Genomic DNA, 13,514 nt, shown 5'->3' on the forward strand with positions numbered 1-13,514 from the left:
CGTGGGTGAGGACCTTGAAGGTTATCCTCTTGTTGATGGGGAGCCAGTGCAGGTCTCTCAGGTGGGGTGTGATGTGTGCTTATATGCTATACAATAGATGCCTTTAGCGGGAATGTCTTTGCAGATCAAAGATGTATTATTAGGGTTGAAATATGATGTCACTCACTACAAACATAAGATCAAATTGTATTTGTTTTGCAGATATCCATAATAGAAATCATGGATTATATTGCCAACTGGGGCTAAACATGGTAATTAGATAAGGCGGGGCAAAAATTGACAAAGCTATATCGATAAATAAGAAATTGCAGTGGCCTGTTAAAACATGATTTTGAAAAGTTTACAATGCAATAATTATGATAATTTTCACTAAGTCATTATTTTTATGTCAATTAATTACATGCATTATTTTTTATGGTTGGTATAATTGCACAGATATTGTAAGCAATTATACATTGATAGATTATGTAAAGACTTAGAAACAGATTCTTACATATGTGAGTTTATTCCTCATTAGTTCATTTTACTGTTTTTTTACTGTGTATAACATGCCAATTTTCCATAATTGATTTGAACATAAACATTAAGAAAGATGTTTTTAAAACATAACAATATTACATCATCACAGTTACAATGTAATCAATAAAATGAACGTGAAATTTCTTTCAGTCCAATGCATTTTGGAATTGTGAATCTTTCGTCAGGGGCAAAACCTGTGAAGAAACAAATAATTGAGGATGGAAAGTGAGTATGCATGAAGCGGTTACTAGGCAGTACACAATTGGTGAGTTTCAAAGTATGTGATTGTGATAGTGTTAAAGCACAGAGAGTGGAAATCATGGACTGTTAGGCATCCTGTGCATATTAAGTACTCAAGTAACACTGACTGTGTGATGTCATATCTTGGGAATTTGCAGACTGGTACAAGGTGACTATAGTCCATGCCTCTATGCACCTTAACTTCCTCATGCATTAATGCAGTGTTAATTTAAGAAGGGAAGAGCCCTATCACCATGAGCTTGCACAACTCAATATGTTTGAATATCTTTAGCAGCGCCAAATCAAACCGAGAAGACACAACAATGCTGACCATATGTCAAACAGAAAGTATGATCGGTAGAAGAAAAAAGGACCTTGTTGCATTTTTAAGAACCAACACCACATAAGAAACCTGCGTTGACAACAAGTTATCATACCTGTGCATCTCTACAATACGGCAAAATTTGCTCAGCTGCTCTTGGATACTGACACCCCACATTCGTCCAAACTGAAGTTAAAGCGTAATTACACATGTTAGACACTGCTTATACCACTGATGTGATATAAAACATCGCTCAATTACCATAAAAGCAAAATGGGAATTTGTATTTTTGTATCATTAATGTGCTGGCTCTGTACACCTTGATACAACACTTGTGTGGATTAGAAGCCGTTGAATGGGCACTATTAAAGGACAGGCAAGATCGCAACCAGATTGCTTTAGTCATTGAACTTTTGCAATTCTGCCTCCAAAACAGCTATTTCGAATGGAATGACCGTTCCTACCTACAATCCAACTGAACCTCAATAGTGTTTCCCGGAGCACTATAATAGGCTAATACCTTCATGGCGAAGAAGACCACATTCTAACTAACACCACATGGCAGATTGGATTAGTGTTTTTTCGTCATTACATAGATAACATTTTTCTTATTTGGAACAACACCAAGGAAGCACTAGTAGAGAACATCAGGATATTCAACAAAAAAGATCAAAGAATACAGTTCACATGCAACATCAGCCAATCTGGTATAGCTTTCTAAGAAGTATGGCTGCAAATAGATTCAAAGAACATCACCACAGAGATCTACAAGAAATCCACGGATCGCAATAACGCACCTATGTTTGATAGTTTTTACCCTCCATCGTTCATGAAGAACAAAAAAAGCAATACACGGAAAGAGGTTACCCCATAAACAATTTGACCAAACATGCAGAGAGTGCCATGTCCCATGGCAGAGAGAGAGAGTACTACAAAAAAGAAAACAGGAACACAACCAATCACATGATTTTTATATCTCGATACTCCACCCTTTCTTACAAAATAGAGAAGATAATCTATAATCAATAGGAAGTATTGACAGAAGAACCAGATTTTCATGGGTTTTTTAAAGACAAACCTTTACTCGCTCACACAAGATCATGCAACTTTAAAGAAATATTAACATCAGTGAAAACCAAGAAGACCACAGGAAAAACTGCTGGCATGTGAAAGTGTTTAAATTGCATTCATTGCAATAATGTTATTGAGGGCTATAACCTCTTACACCCCAGAACAGGTGAACGTATTAAACTCCGTGATACTACAGACTGCAATTCCATTAACATGGTTTATCCCATTAAATGTCCCTGCGGTCTGATTTACATTGGAAAGATCGTAAGAAAAATTAAAATACATCTGAAAGAGCACAAGAGCAAATCAGGAACACAATTACTACCTCAAGTCTAGCTTTGCATTAGCAGCAATGCCGGCACACGATCACTCAACTGAAGTTCCAATCATTGAAAAAATAGCCATGACAAGTGGTGTAGACAAGATAAAAAGACATCTACAAAGAGAAGCTGTGTGGATCAAAAGGTTGAATTCCTTAATGCCCTACAGGCTCAATGATACATTTGAGATGTGATGTTTTCTTTAATTAGATGTAAAATATGCGTCTAACACCCAACAATGTTAACACACGCTTTAAGTACTGAGAAACATACTTTGAACACAAGCACAAAAACCGTTTAGTTACGTTTCTTAACGGCAACTGATTTTTTTTGAGAGCCACACATGACTATGTACAGTATACCGATGCTATGTTAGAATTGTAATGTGTTCTAAAAAACTTGTTGGTTTTGTGTTTCAAATCTAGATCTGTTATATGCTGTTAACACACGTGAAACTTCAAAATCGTGTACATTGTAGATATGCTCGTAACCAACATTTTCTGCATCCCTAGATAACACTGCGATGGGCATATACCTTTACTCTAGTCATGACCTTATATTATGGTTAAGTAATGGATTTTGACACAAGTTGCAACATTCTTGAACATGGAGCATTTTACACTCATAGAAATAAAGTTGGCTGGTATTTGAGTATGGGTATCTCACTATACGGACAATAAATACATGTTATGTCTTACAGTGATTATTGCAGATTTTCACATCCAGCAGATTGTTTTTTTTTTAGCTACTCTGATAATGTTATACTACATGTTTTCACGGGTGTGACCATGTCCTTAAATATATTGTATATTTGGATTCATGCATTTTTAGCAGCGAGTTTTCTAGCGCTGATCCAAAGTGGAATTACTCTACGATGGGGCCCAAAGTTTATCGGTAAAGCATGTTCTCGAGATAAGATGTTTTTTGGGAAGGAAGTGTCCTGCTGCATGTCAAGTAACAACAGGTAGGACACAGCCAGGGAGTCTGGTGTTCATTAAAGTGTTGAGACTGATGACTGAGTCTAAATTGGTGCTACTCCCATTCCTGTAAAGTTTTTCAATTAGAATACTGACCGCGTCATAGTGAAATGCCTTTCTCTACAGTTTAGACGAATGTGGGGTGTCAGTATCCAAGAGCAGACGAGCAAGAGTGTGCCGTATTGTTTATTTGTAGAAGTATATTATCTTGTTGTCACCGTGGGTTTCTAATGGTGTGTAGGTTATTAAACAATCAACATAAGTCCTTCTTTCGTCCACAGACCTTACGTTCTGTGTGACATATGGTCATCGAAGTTTTATATTCTCGGTTTGGTTTGGCACAGATGAAGGTATTCAAACATAACTAGTAGCTCACTCTCATAGTGGCGGGGCTCCTCCCTCTTTATATTCATACCGCAGGAATACATGACGGAATTAGTGTGCAAAGAAGCATGGACTATTGTCACCTTCCACCAGCCTTTACATATTCCCTGGATATGACATCACACAGCCAGTGTCACTTGAGCACTTAACATGCACAGGATGCTTAGCAGTCCATGATCTCCACTCTTTGTGCTGTAACAATATCACAATCACTTACTTTAACCACATTGGTGCTAAGGCAATTCCCGCTGGGTGCTGATATTTTACAATTCCCATTGTTCATGACAAGGTCAGCTCATCATTAGCACAGCTCCAGTGTGCCTCATGACGAGCTGACCTTGTCATGAGCATGGAAGGGGTTAAAAACCTTCAATTGTTTGCTGCGTAGTAACCACTTTAAGCATATTCGCTTTCCATCCTCAAATATTTGTTTCTTCACAGGTTTCGCCCCTGACAAAGAGATCACCATCCCGAAATGCATTGGGCTCAAATAAATTTGATTACATTTTAACTGTGTTGATGTAATATTGTTATGTTTAAAAAAAAAAAATTCCTTATGTTTATGTTCAAATCAACAATGTAAAATTGACATGTTATACGCAGTCAAAAAAAGTAAAATAAACTAATGAGGAATAAACACATGTATGTAAGAATCTGATTAATCACAGACAAAAATTGTGATCACTAGTTGAGACATTCAGTCTCAGATAACCATTGACTGAGTTCGCATAGTTGCACTAAGCGAAAGTCTGCGAAGTGGTAAAAAAACTCTGCTGAACTACGTGGATCTCCGCGAGCGACAGAGTTCTATAGAAAAATTATGTTCCCGGTGATTTCACAGAGCTGGATGCTTGTCCCCACTGTGCGATCATCGTGAACAGCACCATGCAGAGCGCAGGCTTTCCTTTTCTGGCGCTCGAGTAGATTTTACTCGAGCGGCAGCTTTATCAACACGAACAGGCAGTTTCTAAATGTGAGCGGTCGCAAGCATACATGACTACTTGCAAGGAAAAACCTGACTACTCCGCATTGAGAAATCTCGCCGGGAGGTTTATTTTCCACGCTCCCGCTCGCCAACTTGATGTTGACGATCGTGAACAAGGAAAAATCTTGCTGGGAAGTTAATTTCCTTGCTTGCGCTCGCTAACTTGGCATTGGTTAACGTAAGCGAGGAAAAAACTCTACTCCGCTGCGCGAAGTGGAGTTTTTGGGAACTCCGCGATCTCCGTGTAATATGGAGTGTGAAATACTCCACAAACTCTGCGAGCAGAGCGGAGTTCACCGCCCAGGCCTAGTCTCAGACAGCAGTGCACTATCCAGTCCAAGTTATCATTATAACTTGGCCCCACCTGTACATTGTCTTCACATTTGCACGGCAGGCATGATAGGAGGATAGCACTCTAAACTGAATACATAGTTCAGTTCAGTCAAACTGCAGCAAATCAAGGAGTGTTTGATGTTCAACCCCTGGCGGTGGGGGCAAGGGATTATGGCCTGACAATGGTCTCATACGCCAATAATACTTAGATGGTGGTGGCCCTCTCTGATGACCACACTCAGGGTGCCATGCATTATTGGGGCGGCTTAGCGGCGGTCTCTCACTGGATGACAACAAACTAACCTTCAACTTAATACCAAGAAGTCAGAAGTGCTGTAGGTGAGGAGAAAGAAGGGGCTCTGGAGCAAGCATTGGTGGCAGGCCCTCTGGGTAGTGCCACCACCCCTAAGCCGGTAGTAAAAAATTTAGGGGTCTGGTTCAACTCTAATCTTTGGTTTCAGGAGCATACCAAGAAGATTGCTGGCACTTGCTTTGGTCTCCTCCGTGGCTTGAATCCCATGTTGGGCTTCTTTGATCCACGTACCCGCCAGTTGATATTCTAGGCGACTATTTTGTCCCGACTAGACTATGATAATTCACTTATGTTGGGCCCAAATAAGGTGGAAGTTACATGCCTTTTGTGTGTCCAGGATGTGTCTGCCCGAGTCCTGTAGAAGCTCCCCAGAACTTGTTCTGCAACGATGCAAGTATTTCAATTGGCATGGGCAACTGATAGGGTAAATTACTTTTTCACTGTTGTAGTTAGTATATTTTATTTGCCACCAAGGTTTCTCAGTACTTATATCTACTTCTGTTGTGTGTTTCGTTTGTGGACATACAGATTATGTACCACAAGGATGGTGTCCTTGTAAAAGCGGTAGATCCCATAGGGTTTGAAGCTGCTTGGAAGTTTCCACTCCAGTTCTAGTGTGTACAAGACGGTCACGTAAATTGGAACTTCTTTTGAAAGAAAACAAGGGTAACTGGACCGTCGCTTTTCCTATATTTAGAATGCGTCATTGTTAGTAAATGCTTTTCAGAATCCTCGTTCATGGGGTACTGTAGGTATTCACACATGTTTATCTGGTCTTAGGTGGTTTTGTTACAGGGAGCTCTACCAGTGCTTTGAAGAGCAATTCCTACGAATCCGAAGGAAATGACCGAATGGTAAGTTTATGCGTAGGGACTTGGGGAGAAAACTTTTGAAAGTCAGTGGAGAATTTCTTTACATGGGTTTAATATAGAGTTCACTGCCTAAGCCCATAGAGAACAAAAAAATCCCAAAATCCAGGAAAGGCAAATTGTCTTTACTGTACTCCACGGTCAAGTTAAGAAATTCATTTCTTGTGTTTAGCCAGGTGTGAAAAGTACTGATGGTGTTTGCATCACCCTACCAGAAAACAAATTTATCAATATAATGTTTCCATAAAATAATCTGTACATGGAAAGGGTTGTCAGTTGTCAGTATGTGCTGTTGTTCAAAAGGTTGAACATACAGGTCAGTTAGACAAGTGGTGAAAATGCTCCCCATTGATGTTCCCGATGTTTGTAGGTACTTTTTTTTTCTTCAAATTAGAAGAAATTTTCAGTCATAGCTAGCCTGGCACGCTCCATGATGAAGTGGGCAGGAATAATAATCTCCATTTGTCTGTTGTCCAGTAGTGATCTTATGGCATCCAAGGTCTCATGTTGGGGGATGCATGTATACAGTAATTTGACGTCAATTGTGCTTCATGGATCTTCGGTAAAGCATAAAAATAGGGCATAACCGGGTGTGGAGTTACGAGTAAACTAGCCTCTTGTCCAGTCACCCAGCCTTCAATCTTGGCTTCTTCTATGAGTATGCCAATTTCCCTGCTTTGTCTGTCTGTTGGACCAATTTCTAGTTGTTGCTAAAACTGGATATCTGTGAGTCGTCTAAGGAACTCGGTGCGACAGTCAGAGGTAGGAGGAGCGGAGGAGCGGAGGTGCAGAGTAACGGACGCTAGCCGCTGTGGTGTCTGAGAAAAGAAAGCCCGCGGTTTCGGCTGAATTTCGGCTGAATTTTCGAATTACTGACGGCACCCCCGCGGAGGTTAAGGCGCGCGCGGCGATTAGGCAGAGGCCGAGGCTGAGGCTGAGGCAGTTGGACTGGCAGCGGTCGGACGGGACTGGACGGGACCTGGTGGGGAGTCAGAGCCGGGACCCGAGCCGAGCCGGAGCCTATGCCTGTGCCTGTGCAGCCCCCCATGCTGGGAAAAGTGAAGGCATCGGGCGCTGTGAGCTGGTGCAAGTTGGAGCAGGTGTAAGGTTAAAGGAGGCTGACAGAGTTTTACACCAAGGAGAAGGCAGAGGCGGCCCGGAGACTCTGAGGTAAAGGCTTAAAAAGCCCGGTAAAATTGGCAAGCACAGCGCTAGTGCTCCCCCTCCATGGCTGTGGTGGATTGCGCTGGATTGTTGGGCGGATTTTGTGACTTGCAGTGGGGCGAAGGGCGCACAGCTGACTTATAAGTCACAAGCCGCCAGTAAAGTTCACTTTCGGTCCTCGAGGACGTGTGGAAGAGTGAGCACGGCTGCGATGAGAGAGGGGCAAGCCGTCTGGAGCTGAGCGGAGGGTGTGAGGCTGGAGGAGCAAAGTGATGCCCGAGCGAACCCCGAGTGCAGCAGGACTTGCCGGAGTTGATGTGGCGGTCGTGGCTTAGACAAAGTGGCTTTTGTAGGCTCTAAGTGTGTCTCAACTGTGGTAGGAGTGTGAGGAGTACGTGGAACTATTGGAGCTGGTGGAGCTACTTGAGACACCGGCGTGACTGACCACATAGGCACAGGAACAGGTGAATCCTATTGAAAAATATAGTCGCAGCAGGAATAAACAAAAACAAACAAAAACAAAAGATTAAAGTCACGGTGGGAATGGTTGGATTTTGAAGGTAGTAGGAGTTGCTGAAGGTTAGGTGTGCCAGGCCTGTCTGTATATCTCCATTCTCCTATCTCCTATCCTCCATTTCCCAGACCTTAATGACTTAAAAGCATTAAGAGCAAGCTATCTCTTATGCAATGGTAATGCCAGATAGGGTTTTACGCTCACAATCAAAAGGGAATCCAGCAGTGAACCAGGGAAGTAGTAAGTTGAGAGATAAAAGCTCCTTGAAGCCACAGAAAACCATTCGCCGTTGGAGAAACGGTGAGCATCTTGCACTTATTAAGTCCTATCCATCGGTGCTGACAATGTTCTCAAAAGGGATAAGAAGTTCGAAGCGCAGAAAAGGCTCAATAGACGAGGAGAATGTGGAGAGGTCAGGTGAAGAACTAATGGACACGCAAGTAGCATCCGGGATTAGAGTTGAGTGCAAAACTATACAATCAGAGGTGCTTTACCCTGCCATAATCATATGTCAGAACAATGGAGGTGATTCTGGAGCGGTACTTTCCCCAAGGAAAGTGGATTTATGTCAAACAGAAAGGGAGGGTAATACCACGGAAATGGAAACCGAAGCTGCTGTGTTGTGGGTGGAGGAAGATGGTAACCCCCGGGAGATGATCACCGAAAAAAAGGAGGTTATTTTATTATCCCCACTAGCAGATTTGGTAACCCTTATGGACAATACAAAAATGACTCAGAGATCGGCGTTGAGCTGTCTGCCCATAACAGGAACTGATCCTTTGCCTAGGACGGACTGGCGGTTGGGAACCAGCCTTAACTCCGGGCAGTCTAAACCGGAGGATCTTACATTACCGGATATTGCTGTTCAAATAGAAAAGAACGCAGAACGAATGAAGCAGTTGAAAAAAACGGGGATTCCGGAGACGGATTTAGTATTGTCTCCGGATATTCATGTGCTCCCGCCTTTAATAGGAGCTCAAACACATATGCCAGCCATGTACAGTAGTACACCTACCAATCTATCTTTGGCTGGTGATTTATTAGATCTTTCAGTTGAAAAGATATTGGGAGTTTCATCGGCGGAGGACAAATGTGCAGTAAACTCTTTGAACTCTCTGAATATGAGTGAACATGTTTGATCAGGGGGGTTCTTAGAATTCTTTTTGAAATTAGAGAAAATCATGTCCGCAATTCTGTCTCTGTTAGAGAAAAAGTACTTTAAACTCTGATCATATACTGGAAGTCCTTTCACCTATACTGATAGGGGTTCAAGATCTTACACAGTGTAAACAAGCCCCACTAATCCCCGAAAAGGCTCCTCCAGTATCCAGTCAAGTTGATCAAGTATATATTGGGGTACATAATATTGGTATAAATTTAGTGGTGGGGGGTCTAAAAGAGCCTATTGATAGTTCCGAAAGAGGCTCCCCTGAAAGGAAGCTAAGTTCGGATTTACCTTATTCTAATCTTAAGGAATGTGACAAGGTTCCTACTTCTGGGGAAAAGTTAAAGATAGAGATTTCCTCAGCTTTAAAACCAGTACATCTTTTCCCAATTTTTAATAAAATCGCTTCAAAAGATCTAAGTCCATATCCATATGAAGATTTATGCAATCCCTCAGTTAGTCTACCTGTGGGGGAGGCCTCTTCCGCGAGGAAAGAAAATAATAAAAGTGGCCGTAGGGGGAAGAAAAGGAAGATGAAGAACCATCGGTTACCAAAACATAAACAGAAAAAACTGCGGTTCAATCCTGAAAATGAAATAGGAACTAGTTACACATCCCCCTCCATTGGAAAATATACAAGGTCCGTGGTGCAACCCATATTGGAGGAGAGACAAAGTTATGGGCAGGAAAATGATCCTCAATATAATAGTTCAACTATGGAACTGAATGCCCCTTTGTCTCAAGAGGGTAAGGAAGCTAGTGATCAAATTATTGGCTTATGCAGTGACCTTGGTCCAGGGAGAGAGTTGGTCAAATCAAACAGTCCCGTAATAGACCTTAGTTGTGCCTCAGGAGGTGTATTCCGACACCCCAGTGGGCCTGTTCTCCCCTCATCGAGTGTAGTATCTGGTCAGGACACGGGTGTGGGTTCGAGAATAAAGTCGGTAGATAACAATAGTGGGGGTAAGCCAAAATGTATTTTACCTACGGATCAATTAGGCATGAACATAACTAGGAACACTGATATAGGTGCCAGGCAAGCGAACAAGGTTTTAATTTTTAGTTCTCTTTTCGAGGCTGAACCAATGTTACTGAATAGAAGTGCCCTCCTTAGACTTATCTCTGAAATAGAGGATTTGGGGTTAATCACCACTAAAGGTATTGAATTGGTGTATTTAGATTGGAGGAGCTCCCCCCCTTGTACTATAGCCACTTTTTCCTCAGGTATCGTGTCAGCCCTTGTTTTAGCAAATATTGATAGTTTTAGGAAAAGAGGAATAGACATCTTACCAAGTGTTGTCCCGTATAAAACTCTGATTAAAAAATCTGGAGCACGTTATCAGGTGCAAGGGAGGAGGTGTACTGCGTACATGGATGAAAATGCACATGTAAAGTTTGAAGACATTGAAATAATGGTAGGAAGTAAAACAGGAGTAAGAGAAATTAGGCTCCCAACACCCGAGGTTCAGGAGGCACCCAGTGCTGATGGGGATGATGAGGTGACAAAATGGAGCTGGGTTGCTGGTACCTTGAATGGGGTAAAAACATTAAGTATAAAGTCCGTGGAATGGGGGTAGCCAAGTGGGGAAAATTATATCATGGAACGTGGCGGGGCTAGGAAAATCTTGTCATAAGCTCAAATTATTGGTTGATATAAACCCCATGATCATCTGTCTTCAAGAGACATGGTCTACGGAAGAGTTCCAGCTAAAGAATTTGTATGTGTTTTGCAGTTTAGCAAAAAAATCCACAAAAGGGCACGCAAGTGGTGGCTTGGCTATTTTACTTAGTTGCAATATAGCATGGGACCCCGTGATATACAAACAACCCTCAAATTGTTGTATTTGTGCAAAACTGAAATTAGGAAATGATAACTTAGGGCATGTAAAGTTTCTCTTTTTGGTAAATGTGTACATCCCCCCAGGGAGGGCATCTAATTCTTTGGTTGACTCCATCTGCAGTTTTGCGCAAAGTTTGTGCACCTCGGAAGAAAATGCATGTATATTGATGGTAGGGGATTTTAACGCTAAAATAAATAATAGTGCTGCTATGGTCTACGCTAATACGGATTTGGAGGAGGTGTGGGCTATTTCTGAACCTGTATTTCCGGCCCAGTTAACATCTGATAAACGAGGCCTTTCTCTCTTGCAAAACCTTAGGAATCTTGATTTAATATTTTTAAATGGCAGATTTCCTGAGGATTCACCTGCATCTTATACCTTCAATGGAACCTACAGTCAGACCCTTATTGATTATATGGCAGTTTCTATTCAACTGTTCAGTGTGTGTACACAGTTTAAGGTTCTCCCCTCTACAATGAGTGACCATAATATCTTAGTGGTACAGATGGTTATTAACACCGAGAAGCCCGAACTCTGAAATCAGAGGAAGGAAAATGTCACCTATTCCCGAAACAATGGGCGAACTTACTGGTCATACAAGGCACTTCCGAACTTCCAGAGGGTGTTTAAGAATATCGCATTTAGGCCTAGTCTGGAGACTCCGATTGTGAGGTATGAGAGAGTTTTGGCAGCAATTAGAAATTTGGGAAGAAATAAAAAAGATACGAGAACCTCCCCTATAGTATTAATATCATGGGAAATTAAAAAACTGAATAAGGAGATTAACGAGTTGATTAGACTCCAATTTAAAGCCCCTAGTTTAAATAATCAGAGAGAGATTCATAGACTAAAACAGGCACGGAACAGAAAGAAAGTATCAGATCGGAGGAAAGTTGAAGATGAAAAATGGGTAACCCTTCGTGAAGTGTCATTATCTGGGGATACCAGAAAGTACTGGGCATTGATAGCGAAGTTTTGTGATGGTAGAGAAAAATCTCAACCCATTTTAATTTCCGAATCTGAATGGTCTAGTTATATCTCCCAACTGTATGCTCCTAATCAATTAGCAGATCAGTTTGAGGGGGCTCTTACAAACTCGGAATCGGGGGTTGACGTAGGAGAACCAACAGAATTGGAAATTGTAGATTATATTAAGGGGTCAAGATACTCTGGGGCAATGGGACCAGATCATTTTCCAGTAGCCATAATAAAACAGGACTGTGAAGATTGGGCAAAATGTTTATACCCGTTGTTTGCTCATTGTTATGACACTGGTAAAATCCCGTATTCCTGGAGGGGAAGTATTTTGGTTCCATTATATAAGAAGGGCCCAAGAAATTCCCCGTCTAGTTACAGACAAATTTCTCTTTTAGATGCAACGGGGAAACTGTTTGCAAAGAGTATTCTTGGCCACTTGCAAGAGTGGGCATTTGGAAATAATCATATACCTCTGGAACAAACAGGATTCCGCAAGAATAGTGGCACTCTGGATAATATTTCTGTTTTACAAACTTTAATTGAAAAATATCCGGTGGGCAGAGGGATCCCGTTGTACACCGCCTTTATAGATTTCTCCACAGCGTTCGATAGGGTCGATAGGGGGACGCTCTGGAGGAAATTGGTGACAATGGGGATCCCAGGGAATCTTTTAAGACTAATAATTGCACTGCATTCCTCTACGTGGACACAAGTTTTATTGGGGGGATCCCAAGGCCTATGTAGAAAAATATGTACTTACAATGGGCTATAGCAGGGGTGCCTTTTGGCACCTTTACTCTTTTCTATTTATATCAATGATCTGCCGAGTAGTGTGGGACGGAGTAAAGGTGATCCTCCCCAATTAGGTCCTCTTAAATTAAGTTGTTTGTTGTATGCAGATGATGCAATAATAATGGATTTAACGCCAATTGGGCTGCAAGGAAGATTGAGAGAGCTAGTTAAGTACACAGAGGAGCATTTTTTTAAAATAAACATTTTAAAGAGTAAAGTTATGATTTTTAGCTATCAAGGGTGTAAGGTGAGAAAAAATTTGAGTTGGTTTTTGGAAAAGGAAAAACTTGAAGTTGTGAAATGTTATGCATATTTAGGAAAAATCTTCTCAAATAAGTGTTCTGCTGGCAGACATATGGACCATTGTAAAGGGAAAGCAACTTCACAAGCGTCTGCAATTAATCGCCTGTATATGCATTGTGGGAAAATACATTTTTCCCACATCATTTCGGTGTATAAAATAAAAATACCGCCGACGTTGAATTATGCTAGTGAAACAGTAGATGAGTGTGAATGGGCCAAATTGGAGAAAGTGAAAGGAAAGATCTGGCGCCAAATATGTAATTTGAACTATGCTGCGCCAATTGCGGCACTTAGGCTCATATTTGGTCTTCTGTCAACATATGTGTTATCAATGGCTGCCTCTCTAAGATGGTGCAATGCTTTGATTAATGGCCCGATAACTTATTGAGGGCAGCACGGCACAGGGAAATATTTATAGATATGA

This window comes from Lissotriton helveticus, chromosome 6 (genome assembly GCF_964261635.1).
Source record: "Lissotriton helveticus chromosome 6, aLisHel1.1, whole genome shotgun sequence".
Classification (NCBI taxonomy): domain Eukaryota; kingdom Metazoa; phylum Chordata; class Amphibia; order Caudata; family Salamandridae; genus Lissotriton; species Lissotriton helveticus.